Below are 14,085 nucleotides of genomic sequence, written 5' to 3' on the forward strand. Positions count from 1 at the left end.
CAGGAATTGGGGAGAGCCTGGCCGCCATCCCACTATTATAAGGGGATTGGGGGTTCATCCTGAAGAGGGCAGAGAGTCCAGCTGCTACCCATATGTTTGAGGAGGGTGGGGCTGAGAACAAGGTGGTCTCCCCAGTGCTTAGAGATGTTGGAACCCTCAACCCAGTGTTTGGAGAGAGCAGGGCCACAGTATAAGCATTTGGAGAGGGTGGGACTGCCACTCACTCAAGCCCCAAGAATAAAATGCTATTCTATAAATGACTCTCAGACTTTGAAATCTAATGAAATATGCCCTTCAGGTTTTCTGACCTGTTTGTGTCTGATAACCTCTATTTTCCTTTCAATTTCTCCTTATGAAAATAGGAACATTTATCCTATGACTGTCGCTCCTTCATATATTGGGAGCAGATAACTTGTTCTGAGTTTCACAGGTCCAAAGCCAAGAGGAAAATTCTGCCTTAGGATAGACCAAACCTGTAACTGATTTTGATGAAATGTATTTAATAATGTCGCTAAATGATTTACGGCCTTTGTGGTATTGTGATGGAATGAATGTATTTTGCATATGGAAACAACTTATCTTTTGGGGGTCCAAAGGGTAGAATGTGCTGGTTTGAATCTGTTATGTACCCAAGAAATTACCGTGTTCTTTAAATTCATCCTTGTGGGGGAAGACCTATTGTGAGTGGGACCGTTTGGTTAGGATATTTCAATTAAGTTGTGACCCATTCAGGGTGCATCTTAATCCTTTACTTGAGTCCTTTGCGCAGAATAAAAAACAGTAAAAGCCCCAATAGCATAGAGAGAAACTGCTATGTAGATGCTATGACAGGACCCACAGAAGCTCAGAGAGACATTGAAACTAGAACCCAAGAAAAAAGGGCCAGCAGGCATCACCATATGCTTTCCCATGTGACAGAGGGAACCTAAACGCCATCAGCCTTTCTTCATTGAAGGTGTCTGAAAGGTTTTAAGATATGAGGTATTTGAGAGAAAGGAAAGTAGACGAAATGATTTTAAGTGAGTGTGCTTTATTGGCTGTGCTCAGGGGCAGAGCTCACCAAACCCAAGGTGGAGTGAGGTGAGTCTGTGTACAGGCTTTGGTGAGTGCAGTTTTTAAGGGCAGGGATTAGGTGATGGCATGAAAGGGGTGGCACATTAAACAAAGGATTATTATGCTAGTGGGTTGAGCAGCGGGTGGTCAGATGTCCATTGAGCAATGAGTGAGCTTTGTAAAGACCTTGGTTGTAACAATTCACCTCCTATTCTGAAGTAATTTCATGATTCCAGCCATAGGCCCCTCCCTTATTCCCCCAACCTAACAGTATCCTCTTCTTGATGCCTTAGTTTAGACATTTTCATGACCTTTGAACTGTAAATCTGTAACCAAATAAATCCCCATTGAAAAAAACAACACATTTCTGGTATATTGCATTCCAGCAGCGTTAGCAAACCAAAACAAAGTCCAAAATCAAGATATTGGCAAGTCTTTTTGTCTTCTAGAGTCTGTGACATTCTGGTGCTTGTTGTCAGGGTCCTAGTGTCCTTAGCTTGTATTTCTGTCTCCTATCACATGGTTATGCCCTCTCCTTTATGACTTCTGTGACTTCTAGTTTCTCGCTTTTTTATCATTATTACTATTAGAGGTTGTAGGTCTACAGAAAAATTATGCATAAAATACATAGTTCTGATATGATTAACACCTTGCATTAGTGTGGTTCATTTGTAAGTTCTCTTTATAGGATCTCCATTAATATGGATTAAGGCCTGCCCTGGTTCAGTTGGTCATACCTAAATAGGACCTGCAAATATGCTATTCTCAAGTTAGTCCTCATCCTGACTGGCCTCAACATATTAAAAGATATTATATACAGTGGGTGCACACACACACAGGAACATGGATTACAGTTAACTTGTCGTTTCTGGGAGACATGAGTCAATCCACCAGAAGAATCTTGTAAGATTTGGGAGGGAAAGTGCTAATTCAGAGGATCTCCACAGAGGTGATTCACAGAGGTAGATACAAAGGAATCATTCTACGCAGTCTGTGAGAGCTTTACCTATGGAGTATCCCTGCTCTGAACTAGTACCAGAGAGACCACGGCAGCCAGCAAAGTTTCATTCTTACAAAAAAATCTCAGCGGTAATAGCAACACAGAAAGCCTCCCTCAAGTCGTTTTTGAGGCAAGGTAACTTTAACAAACATGTAGGAGCAAAAAAACAGGGAGGATTTATTCAAAATCTCATTTAAGATGGCTCTTGGGACTCCCGGAAGTAATTGTGTATGCTCCAGAAGTATGAGACAGTTTGAGGTTCTGCAACTGTGCTAAGAGTCATGGGAAAGCAAATGTTAAAATTCATGTAACCTCATATTTACCCCCAGGCTGGTGAGGCCTGAGGTCATTCAGGTTAAATAAAAGATTTAATGAAACAATGGATAAATAAATGCCTGGTTGGATAGTGGTTAGTGTTTTTATCACTTTTGCTGAAATTCAGATTTTGTTTTCAGTACCCATGTCTGTGGGGAACTATGAACTCATGTCATTGAACGTCTGCTTCAGATAGGAGTTAATTATTTTGCAAGCTTAATTGAGTAACTGGCACAGATCCAAGGTTTGATTCCTGAGCCTATCCCTTTCACCTAAAATTAGCTGAAAAGCTTTTATTGTGCTATAGATCAGTTTCTTCATCCAACAAGCAGTAGTAGCAACAAGCTCCCATTTATCTACTCCCTAGCCTAAAAGAAATCTAGCTCTGTAAAGTGTATTTTTTTTTTCCTAAGGGATGGAAGAAGCTGCATCAAATAAAGCAAGATCATCCACTTAGCCTTGCTGTTAACTGACTGGGACAAATAAAAGAAACGAAATAGAATACAGAGTTAAGAAAACTAAGTGGAATGCTAATATAGTATATCTTCTCTGTTGTGTAACTGCCTGTGGTAGTTAGATCCAGTTGTCAACTTGGCCAGGTGAAGGCACCTAGTTCTGTTGCTGTGGATAAGAGCCAATGGTACCTGAACCTCATCTGTTGCTGATTACATCTGCAGTCAGCTAGGAGGCATGCCTGCTGGAATGTATGGTGCTTGACTTAATTGGCTGGTGCTTAAATGAGAGAGCTCAACGGAGCACAGCCCAAGCAGCTCAGCATACCTCGTTTCAGCACTCACAGCTCAGCCCAGGCCTTTGGAGATGCAGAAAGAAATCACCCCCGGGAAAGTTGTTGGAACCCTAGGCCTGGAGAAAAGACCAGCAGAGACCATCCTGTGACTTCCCACGTAAGAAAGAACCTTGGTTGAAAGTTATCTGCCTTTCCTCTGAAGAACTAACAAAATAAATCCCCTTTTATTAAAAGCCAATCCATCTCTGGTATTTTGCATTCCGGCAGCTAGCAAACTAGAACACTGCCTATGAGATGCTAAGTTGAAATATTGTCTAGCATTTTGCCAATGGGGAAAAAAAATAACAGCAGATGGGCCAAGCAGAAGGCAGAGCCAAATCATTTTGTATTCTTTTCAAAGTAGTTTTTTCAGTTTCATTACTGATATGACTGTGATAGATCATCCTACATCAGAGAACATGTATCAGATATTCTTGTAATTATATTACATGCGTGTTTCCTTCAGGGCTACTCTTTAAGTTGCATAGTACAGCTATGTTCCCTTCTGGGAGGGATGGATGAAATTAGGAATCCTTGAGAAGAGGAAGAGTTATGTAAGGACAATAGAAATGCAAAGGCTGACACCAGGAACCTGCATACTGTGATGTCACTGCCCTTTGATATTAACTGATTTTACCCATGAAGATGTTTACTGGTTATTATGCACTAACTCTGATCTCATTCGATTTGTCATCAGGAGCTAAGTGGTTCAACAGCAAAGGCAACAGATGTTACAGATGACAAGCCAAATAACTGGAAACTCAGCCAATAATTTCCCCTCAACAGTAAATGGTCTGACTTCATAATCTGCTGAATTCATTTCTTTCATAAGCAATCGATGAGTTTGCATTATTTAATTGAAATGCCATCTGTTTCCTGGATGCAAATAACCTTGATTTCCTGCCCCCACAAGAGAAGTCTACCTTCTCTGTTAACTAGCCTTCCCTTGTCATTCCAAACCACTTCTTTCAACTGGAACATTTTTGGTGCAAATGGTACAAGTCAGGAGTAGAAGACTGTTAAAATTCCCCCAGGAAATTTGCATATTTGGGTAGGCCCACCTTAAATCCAAAGCTTTTGGACTGTGTATTTTCTAGCATATTTTTAAAATGTTTTTTATTTGTAGAATAGCATTAACATCTATATAAAATATCTTCCTTAGATATTATATTGAGGCACTCATTTATAAAATGTCTTCCTTAGGTATTATATTGAGGCATTCATTCATTACTAATGGAAACTGATTTTTTTTAAAGAATAACACCTTAGACTGGATTACTATCTATAAAATAGATGTTAACTCATAATGATTGCAACAACTATGTGATTATTATTTGTGAGGAAAAAGAGACCTTGGAAAGTTTACTAATTTATTTAGGAATTGTAAGGTATTGGATAAGAGAGGTCCTAAGGATATAGCTATGAATAAAATCGAAATGAACTCTGCCCTCAGGAGAGTTATATATAGTTGAGGAGATAGGACTTAAAATATGATATATATTATTAACTATTGCAATGGCTATGAAGAAAGAAAAGGGCATGGTAGATTATAATGGGATGGTCAATTTAGATTGTTAGATCAGGAAAGCATTCTCTGAAGGGAGATTAAAGCCAAAGCCAGAAAGATAATTGAGAGATACCTGGGACCAATTAAAAGAAGAGAGAGCTAGGCACAGCTTTCGGAAGGCTTAGGTAGAAAAGAGGTGAACTCTTTCCAAGAACACATGGGCAACAAGTCAACTGGCTTAAAGGTAAACCAAAGGAAAGGTGACGTAAGTCTTAGGCAGGAAAGCAGGAGACACATCACAGGATCTAATTAAAGGTCTAGCTCACTTGCCCAGTGTGGCAATAGAACATAGCCTCACTGAGACTAGAAACTGGCTTGTGATTTCTATCCCAGTGATGTTTCCATTCTATCAATATACTGTCCCTTTACAAATGAGTGAACACAGATACTATCCCATGTTTAATCTGAACCCATGTTTTCAGATGATGTTCTTTAAAAACTAACAGCAAAATGTTGAAAGATCACAAATGATTTTAAGCGAAATTAGTGTTTTAATGTTGGGTGCTTAACATTCATTATATTAAAAGGTTAACTTCAGTAATATTTATTGAATATCTCCAATCTCTCAAGCATCAAGTTCTTTTATTTCCCTATATACTAACTATATCTAATCTCAACACCAACAGATCTCTGCCATATAAATTAAGCAATTGAAATTCTGAAAATTTACATGGCTTTCTCAAAATCACAGAATTAATAAATACTGAATCCACACTTTGAAAACAGATCCTTCTAACTCCAAGGTCAAGCCTCTTTTCCAATATGAAAAAATAAAGCAACCATAGTTAGGTTGGTGATACTTCTTTATATTGAGTTCTTCAGTAAAGAGAAAAATGAGATACATAGGCTCACACATGTAACATGTGTGTAGATAAACAGATGTTGCTAGGAAAACGAGCAAACAAACAGCCAACAAAGAAGATCCATGCACCTTCATGCATGTTACGTGAAAACTTGGGTTTTTTTGTTTTGTTTTGTCCGTTTTGGTTGTGGGAGACTTGAGTTGATCAGGTGTTAACACTTGAATGAATGAGTTTTTCTTTCCTGCCAAATTAATTAGGTAGAATGGTTACTTCACATGAGCAGTTTTGTGACATTGTCACTCTGCAGAAAAGTTGCCGCTGTGCTGGAATGACTCAGAAATTTATGATATCATGTGCTGTGCAATACTGAGTTGAACATTTATAATTATATGCCTTAAGCAACAAATAATGGTAATTTTAGGTCATGTGATGTGAAGCTTCACAAAATAACATTTGTTCAAACAGGCCCAAATATAGTGATGTCATTTAAAATAATATTACTTGCAATTTTCATGCATTTTAACATGAAACATTTCACACAAAATTTACAGAAACGCCATCATGAAAATGTTTTGCATGCCAAAAATTTGATCAATCTGGAGCACTGGCTGTGTTTACAAACATGCAACCCCCCATAAGGGCAAGAAGTTTTTTTCTGTTTGATTTCACTGTTGTATCCTCAGTGCTCAGAGTGAAAACTTACACATATTAGCATAAAATAAATAATTGCTCAATTAATTAACTAGTGAACTAATGTATCTCTGGACCAGATAATTAACATCTTTGGGGACAAGCTTCCTAGTCTGTAAGAGGAGACAACCACAAGAGCCTTCTAAGGACCCTTCATCAGTTGCTGCTGGCAGTTATGTATCCACCACAGGGGTCATCAGCTTTAAGATTCAGCTGCGCCATAGATAATAGGAGAGAAGTGAAAATAGAGCCCTTGAAGGGAAGATTGAGTCTCTGCTAGCAGTCATCCTCAAAGCTTCTTCTATGTCTGGTTTTCTGTAATGGGAATTATTAATAATAATAATAACAATAATAATAGTGCTTGTAATTAAGCTGTTCTGAGGTGGAATTTCTTTACTTACAGTTGTAACCTTTCAAATATATTTCATTCCTATTTTAATATAGATTTGAGGCTTTATTCCATGTATTCTAGTACATTCTGGACTTGCTAATGCAAAATTCAGAGGCATAATTTTGAGCACCCCAAGGGTGCAAAGTCCTATACTAGGCAAAGATCTTTTCTCTAGCAGCATAGATGCATGGTCATTTCCCTAGAGGAGTATACAAAGATGAAAGGGAACATAACAAATACACAATTGCCAATTGTCAAAGACAGAATATATACGTATCCAAACATATGTATAAATTTGATGCCTGGTGATTCTGTTTGTATCCTCCACCTCTCCTCCCATGCCTTTATCTATTGTCAATATTAATATGTTAGATCCATATCTTAATTGAGCCTGAAGATTTTTTTGGAGGGAAAGATATTTTATGGTTATTGTAAATAAATCCATACAATTTTACCCTAAAAGCCGTAATAGATAGCTTGTTTCTTTTTTTGTGTGTGATTCTCTCTGTTATCATCCATCACTCTGTTCTGTTACATGTTACAATCTGGTTTCAGCTGTACCTTGGGATGTGAGAGGGCACTGTGTCCACACCTAGACACAGAAGTCAAGGAAGCTCCTCTTTTCACTGCTGGAAAATAGAAACTACCAAAGAAAAATAATGCTCTATAGACAATGTAACAGTTATCAGAAACAAGGGGATTGGCTGAAGTGACCAGCCAACAGCTGGATGAGCTATGGTATATGTAAAACTTCTCCAGGGACATCCTTTCCCCTCCCATTCCACCCCTCCTCCCAGCAATGTTTGAAAATGAGAATCCAGTAAAGCACAAATTTCTCAAATTTCTGCTCAACAAGCTGAATGGGGCTCACACTTGGCAGTCTATTTTAAAAAAAAAAGAATTGTTGGTCCCTAAAAACTGGGGAAATTCTGAACATTTGAGTTGCATAAGAACATAAAGAAAAATAATATGATAAAGTTGATTTAGAAGAAGTACAATGAACATTCTGCTCTCTAAAAGAGAATGTACTTTACTAGATGTCAGACCTTATTATCAGGCTCCCATAATTTAAAAAAATTGGTTACATATTAAGCCTATTGCTTTGGTTGTCCCCACTGCTTGTGAGACTATCAAGAATTCTCCACTTGGGGAAGTTGAATATTCCCCCTTTCTCACCATTCCCCCAAGGGAACTTTGCAAATACTTTATTATTATTATTATTATTAATTTTTTTATTTTTAAAAAAATATAACAACAAACAAACGCAAACATTCTTAACTTATGATCATTCCGTTCTACATATATAATCAGTAATTCACAATATCATCACATAGTTGCATATTCATCATCATGATCATTTCTTAGAACATTTGCATCAATTCAGAAAAAGAAATAAAAAGAAAACAGAAAAAAATTCATACATGCCATACCCCCCACCCCTCCCCCTCACCGATCACCAGCATTTCACTCTAAATTTAACATTTGTTCCCCCTATTATTTATTTTTATTCCATATGTTTCACTCATCTGTTGATAAGGTAGATAAAAGGAGCATCAGACACAAGGTTTTCACAATCACACAGTCACATGGTGAAAGTATATCATTACACAATCATCTTCAAGAAACATGGCTCCTGGGACACAGCTCTACATTTTCAGGCAATTCCTTCCAGCCTCTCCATTACATCTTGACTAACAAGGTGATAATATTGAATGTGTAAGAATAACCTCCAGGATAACCTCTCGACTGTGTTTGGAATCGCTCAGCCATTGACACTTCATTTTGTCTCATTGTGCTCTTCCCCCTTTTGGTTGAGAAGATTTTCTCAATCCCTTGATGCTGATTCTCAGCTCATTCTAGTGTTTTTCTCAATCCCTTGATGCTGAGTCTCAGCTCATTCTAGGATTTCTGTCCCACGTTGCCAGGAAGGTCCACACCCCTGCGAGTCATGCCCCACATTGACAGGGGGAGGGCAGTGAGTTTGCTTGTTGTGTTGGCTGGAGAGAGAGAGAAGCCACATCTAAGCAACAAAAGAGGTTCTCCTGGGAGTGATTCTTAGGCCTAATTTTAAGTAGGCTTGACCTATCCTTTATGGGGTTAACTTTCATATGAACAAATCTCAAGATTGGGGGCTCAGCCTATAGCTTTCGTTGTCTGCACTGCTTGTGAGAATATCAAGAATTCAACTTGGAAAGTCGAATTTTCCCCCTTTCTTACCATTCCCTGAAGGGGACTTTGCAAATACTTTTTTATTCACTGTTCAGATCACTCTGGGATTTATTGGGGCATCATTCTGGACAAACCCACAAAATTTCATGTCCTGATAAATAATAGAAATTGCATGAGCCACACTTAATTATTACAATTAATTTTTTTAATAGTATTAATAGTATTAATTTTAAAGCTCAATCTGTTAGAATAAAAAGTAAATAAATAATGGGATTTAATAAAGAACTATAGAAAAGAGGAAATTGGAGTCAGAGAAATAATAAAAATTAGAATATTACAAAGCAAAAACACAGCATTGCTGAAGCTCTAAAAGTTTTCAATGTTGAAAAAGAAAGAATTAAAATAAACATCCAGCCAAATTGTTAGAAGAAGAAAAGCAAATCAAGGCTAAGAAAACTGGAATGGATTTCTTTAAAAGACAATGCTAGAATTATATATCTGAATGTGATTAAAAGGTGAAATTTTAGGTAGTATACATGTTCCTAGAATAATTTTTTTTTTTTAAATCATAGGATAGTATAACAGAGACCCTAATATAAACCATGGACTATGGTTAATAGCACAAATAAAACAATATTTTCTCATTTGTAACAAAGGTACCACACTAATGCAAAATGTTAAAAATGGAGGCAGATATACGAGAATTCTGTATTTTCTGCATGATTCTTCTGTAAACCAAGTTCTCTAGTGAAAATAAATGAGTGAATGAATTAATTGATTTAAAAAGCAATGATGGTCATTCATAAATTTGAATAAAAATTAAACATAGAACAAGGCTTACACAATTTCTACTATTTATTAAAATTTTTCTAGAGGCTTAATACATAGCCAATTTTCTAAATTATGATAATAAGATCTATGACATCTAGTGAAGTACATTCTCTTTTATTTTTTTATTTATTTTTTTATTTTTTACATGGGCAGGCACCAGGAATCGAACCTGGGTCCTCTGGCATGGCAGGCAAGCATTTTTGCCCACTGAGCCACCATGGCCCACCCAAGTACATTCTCTTTTAGAGGGCAGAATGTTCACTGTACTTCTTCATTTCAGAAAAAAAATGAAGGTTAATTTCTCCCTTGTCTAATCAACATCAATAACAACAAAATAAAATGCAAATACCAAATTTAGAAAAGGAAGAGCATAAAACCAAAAATATTAAAATTTAAATCACATCCCTTAAATATACGATACGTCTCTGCTCTTTTACCTACTAAGGCCACTCGTAAGATTTCATCTGATGAAAATTATCAGCAGTGAGCCTGCAGATTTGTGTACAGCCTCACAATCATGTCACTGCTTAAATTCATCAGAGGAAATCTTCCCCTTCTGTGCTCCTTCATCTGTAGTGTCTGATCAGAGTACATGTTCTTGATACCAGGCTTTTGGAAAAGGGGAACGGAAGGAGAGGAGGAGAAAGGCGGCAACACACTGCCCCCAGTAACCTCCTCTCCTCTCTCTTTTCCCACCCCAGTGTCAGGGCAGATTATTATATCCTCTGCACTCAGGCGTGTTCCTTAGGATGAATATGGATTGCGATGGGGTACCTTGTTTCTCCAATGGACTATGGTGCAGGTTTACAGATTCCTGCCAAAGCTTCTAACCAGGGAGAGTCCGAGGAATAGCGTGGGGCATCAGAATGGGTATGCTGCCAACTGGAGAGCTTCCCCTGGCCACTTATTGTCAGCTGGGCAACCAAGGGATGCCCCCTGCCAGTCCTTGGGGTTCACCTGGTATTGGCACAGGTATCCCTTCAGTTTAGGGGAGAAATAAGCCTATCTGGGCTGCCTTCAGCAGCTGGGTTGCAGGGAGGGAAATGCAAGGCCTGGGATGCCTTGTTTTGTTGGGTGGCAGGTGACAACACCCAGCTACTGTGTTCCCCTAGTCCTGGGGTCCCAAGCCAGTTCTCACTTAGTTGCTGCTTGCATTATTTCCAGGTTTTAGTGGACTTCCTGGGGGAGGAGCAGGGGGAAAATGGCCATTTAGGCTTTGGGCTGAGACTTACACTTCCTTGTGGGGGGAAGAGCCTTCTAAGCTATCAAATTCCTAACATCTAAAAACAAAATAAAACCAAAATAATAATAATATGGTCAAATTATAAAACAGGAAAGTATGGTAGAATGATTGTTGAACTATTATTTGTCACCTCTGTAAAAATTTTTTAAAAAATTAAAATCTCTCCAGGCTGTTGGGGGAAGATTGAAGGGATTGAAGGGCCATCAAGAGATGCACTGGAGGAAGAGTCCTGAACAATGCCTTGAGTTAGCATTAAGAGCAAGAGTGGCAAGAGACGAACACAATCTACACAATCCCCCTTAAGAATAACAATCCTGATAATAAATCTGGGATCCTGCGAGGGCTGGAAGGAATTCCTATTCCACCATATGGTAGACACCGCAGAGATGGTTCCCCAGGACATCAGCAGCACCCCCTAATTCTCAGGGCCCCAGGGAAGCACCACAGCACTAAGAGATAAGGACATTAACTGGGGATAGATCCTCAGGGGGTCTAGTGATTGCTAAAACAAAGTTAAGGAAGATACAGCAAGATTAGAATTAAGAAAATGCCACAAATAATAATGAAATCTAAGTGCGATGTATAAATGATGCTAGACGCTAGATGAAGGGATAATAATGTCCAAAGGCCAGTATAGACACTGCATTTCAGCGGACATGGGTATGTGACCATGTGACCTTCCCCTGATGTACTGATACAGGGTATCCACCTCTCCCAACCTGCAGTGACTCCCTGCTTTGAGATGCAATTACAGGAAGAAAAGAAAGGGAAGAAATATCAATTTGATAAAATAACTCTGAAGCTGACTGAAACAATACTGATTTCACCTAGAATTGCCCAAATTAAGTTTTTGGTGGTAAATGAAATGTTGCTTAAAACAAAGATAAATTTAGTTACAGACATGGCACATTTATCCTCCTTTTTTGATATACAGAGTCTGTGAACTTTCTAATTGTGCTACTATACAATAAAATGAATATAGGGAAAAATAAATTACTTGTGGAAATACCAATGTATTTGTATTTGTTATAGATACGCATACCCACAAAACTGTATGATGTATAGAATTTAACTCTGACTCACTGTATATTTTATAACACATATTCTGAACAGCTTTTCTTTCTTTTCCAATATGTGATGACATACAATGTGCTGTAGATAACTTCCCTTACAGAGACTAACACCTTTTTTCTTTTCTTCACTTTCCAAGGTGAAATAATTGCAAACAGAACTTTAGGAAAGCAACCCTCAGATTTTCTAAAATGAAAAATGGAAACACCTTACCTCTACTAAAAACAGAGAAGATCCAAATAAATTATGATATATTGTAAAATGTTGTCAGTTACTAAGAATCAGGATTTCAAAAAATATTTAATGAAATAGAAAGCCTGCTCCCGTTACATCTGTCTGGCAATGTTAGGAATGTTAAATGTAAAACATGTTCTGTAAAGTCGTTTCCTACTACTTTGCAATTTAAGGATATTTATATCTTTCTTACCCTGGTCAAGTACAGTTAGTTAGTTGTTCTTCTCCACACACAAAACTCACCTCTTCTCTGAAGCCTTCCCTGATTGTCAGTCAGAGTGAATCAAAGTCATCCTCCTTTGTGCTTCATTTATACTTTGCACTTAGAATCCATTATTATTTGTGGCATTGTCTCATTTCTAATCTTGCTGTGTCTTACTTAACTTTCACCAGCCACTAGCATTGAGATTATTCATGCATTAGCTGTTCACTCCAAGTTTGTTGAATGCATAAAAAGCAGTCAGAGTCCTGAATTTAGATCATAGATTCAAAACAAGTTTCTTGGTTAATTGAGGGGATTACATTTTAAATAGGAATTGTCCAGACTGATAAACAACAAAAAGAAGAAAGAGGCAAAGGGAAAGGAAAACTGACATTGATTTCAGAATCTGCACTCAAATTATTAAACATTCATAAAATGAAACTTCAAAAATGCCATGAAGTCTCTGAACATGTATTTGAAGGAGGATATGTTTCTTTCTTAGATTCTGTCAAGAGGTCAGATGATAGATTGGAGAGTTGTCAAGTCAGCAATTTATCTTAAAACTAGACTGCTCTTATCAGTGAGTTGTTTGATTAGCATAGCATACAAGTCACAAGATTACATTTCACTTGAATTATTTCTCCTTTGATAGTTTTCAGGAAGAGAGGGAATTAGCCAAAAGGAAGGGAAAAAGTGTAGAAAAACAAAATACCAATAAGTCATTGAAATTTCAAATGCCATTTATTCCATTAATTATCAGAAGTGCAAATTGGGCTTTCATTAATATTTCACCTCGAAAATCTAATTGTAAGTCTATATGCTGCCTAATACAATACACATGACATAATTTGGGGGTCAGTTCTAATTCGAAGTATGTGTGCTTTTAATATAGTTATAAAACTATATTAGTGGTAACTGTTAGTTTAAACTTCTGCTAATAATAGAACTTCATGAAACTATTGTGCTTGCAAATCTTGATTGGAAATTTCAATATTTTCCATGAGTTTGACTAAAGAAGTCTTTGGCATTTCAGTATTAGGAAGGATTGAGGTATTCTACAGATTAGACTGCTAGAACTGACAAAGCAATAGGAATAAAACACTCTGGCTTCACCATTCTTATCATGAAACTAATGGTCTGATCAATTGTATCTAACCAGCCATCATCTAGGGCCTTCAGGAAAAATTTGAACTAGAAGGAGCAGTATCTTAGAACATACAAGGCTAGAATGTATTTCTGCTTCACTTGATGTCTACCACATCTGACTGCTAAATCACAAGTTAAAATTGAGCTCTGAAGAACGAGACTACACAGTACTACATTTTGGCCACAAGTCCAGTCTCCGGTTGGATGTCCTATTGACATTTCAGTAAAGGTTTTGGGTTTTGAACTCATAAGCTCTGAAATGCATTGCCTCATAGATTCCTGTGGCCTCCATGAAAGTAACAGAATCTCAAGCTGATATGTGTGGAACTTTGGCCATTATCTAATCAGTGGTTCTAAATAGTAGTGCTAGCTCCTAGGGAGCATTTTAGAAATCGTGGATCCCTTTTTTTTTTTTTTTTTTTTGGTTTTTATAGTACCAGGGATGAGGTTCATATCTAGTGAGTGAGAGCTAACATTTCTATAGATGTGGGAAAGATGCTCAAAATGAAGACCTGTCTCATACCCTATGTGACTCTCAAGTACCCCTTAATTTTTCTCCAACTTCAGCCTGCATCTGAATCAC

At 37.6% G+C, this 14,085-nt stretch overlaps 1 protein-coding gene and 1 long non-coding RNA gene across 2 annotated transcripts in view; one reads left to right on the top strand and one right to left on the bottom strand.

The window, feature by feature from the left end:
* Positions 1-14,085, top strand: part of SMC2 (structural maintenance of chromosomes 2) — a 187,259-nt gene that overhangs the window by 36,700 nt on the left and 136,474 nt on the right. The window lies entirely within an intron of this gene.
* LOC143659170 (uncharacterized) overlaps positions 1-14,085 on the bottom strand; it is a 37,881-nt gene that overhangs the window by 3,845 nt on the left and 19,951 nt on the right. The gene's annotated exons all lie outside the window — the stretch shown is intronic.

Source organism: Tamandua tetradactyla, chromosome 2, assembly GCF_023851605.1.
Source record: "Tamandua tetradactyla isolate mTamTet1 chromosome 2, mTamTet1.pri, whole genome shotgun sequence".
NCBI classification, from domain to species: domain Eukaryota; kingdom Metazoa; phylum Chordata; class Mammalia; order Pilosa; family Myrmecophagidae; genus Tamandua; species Tamandua tetradactyla.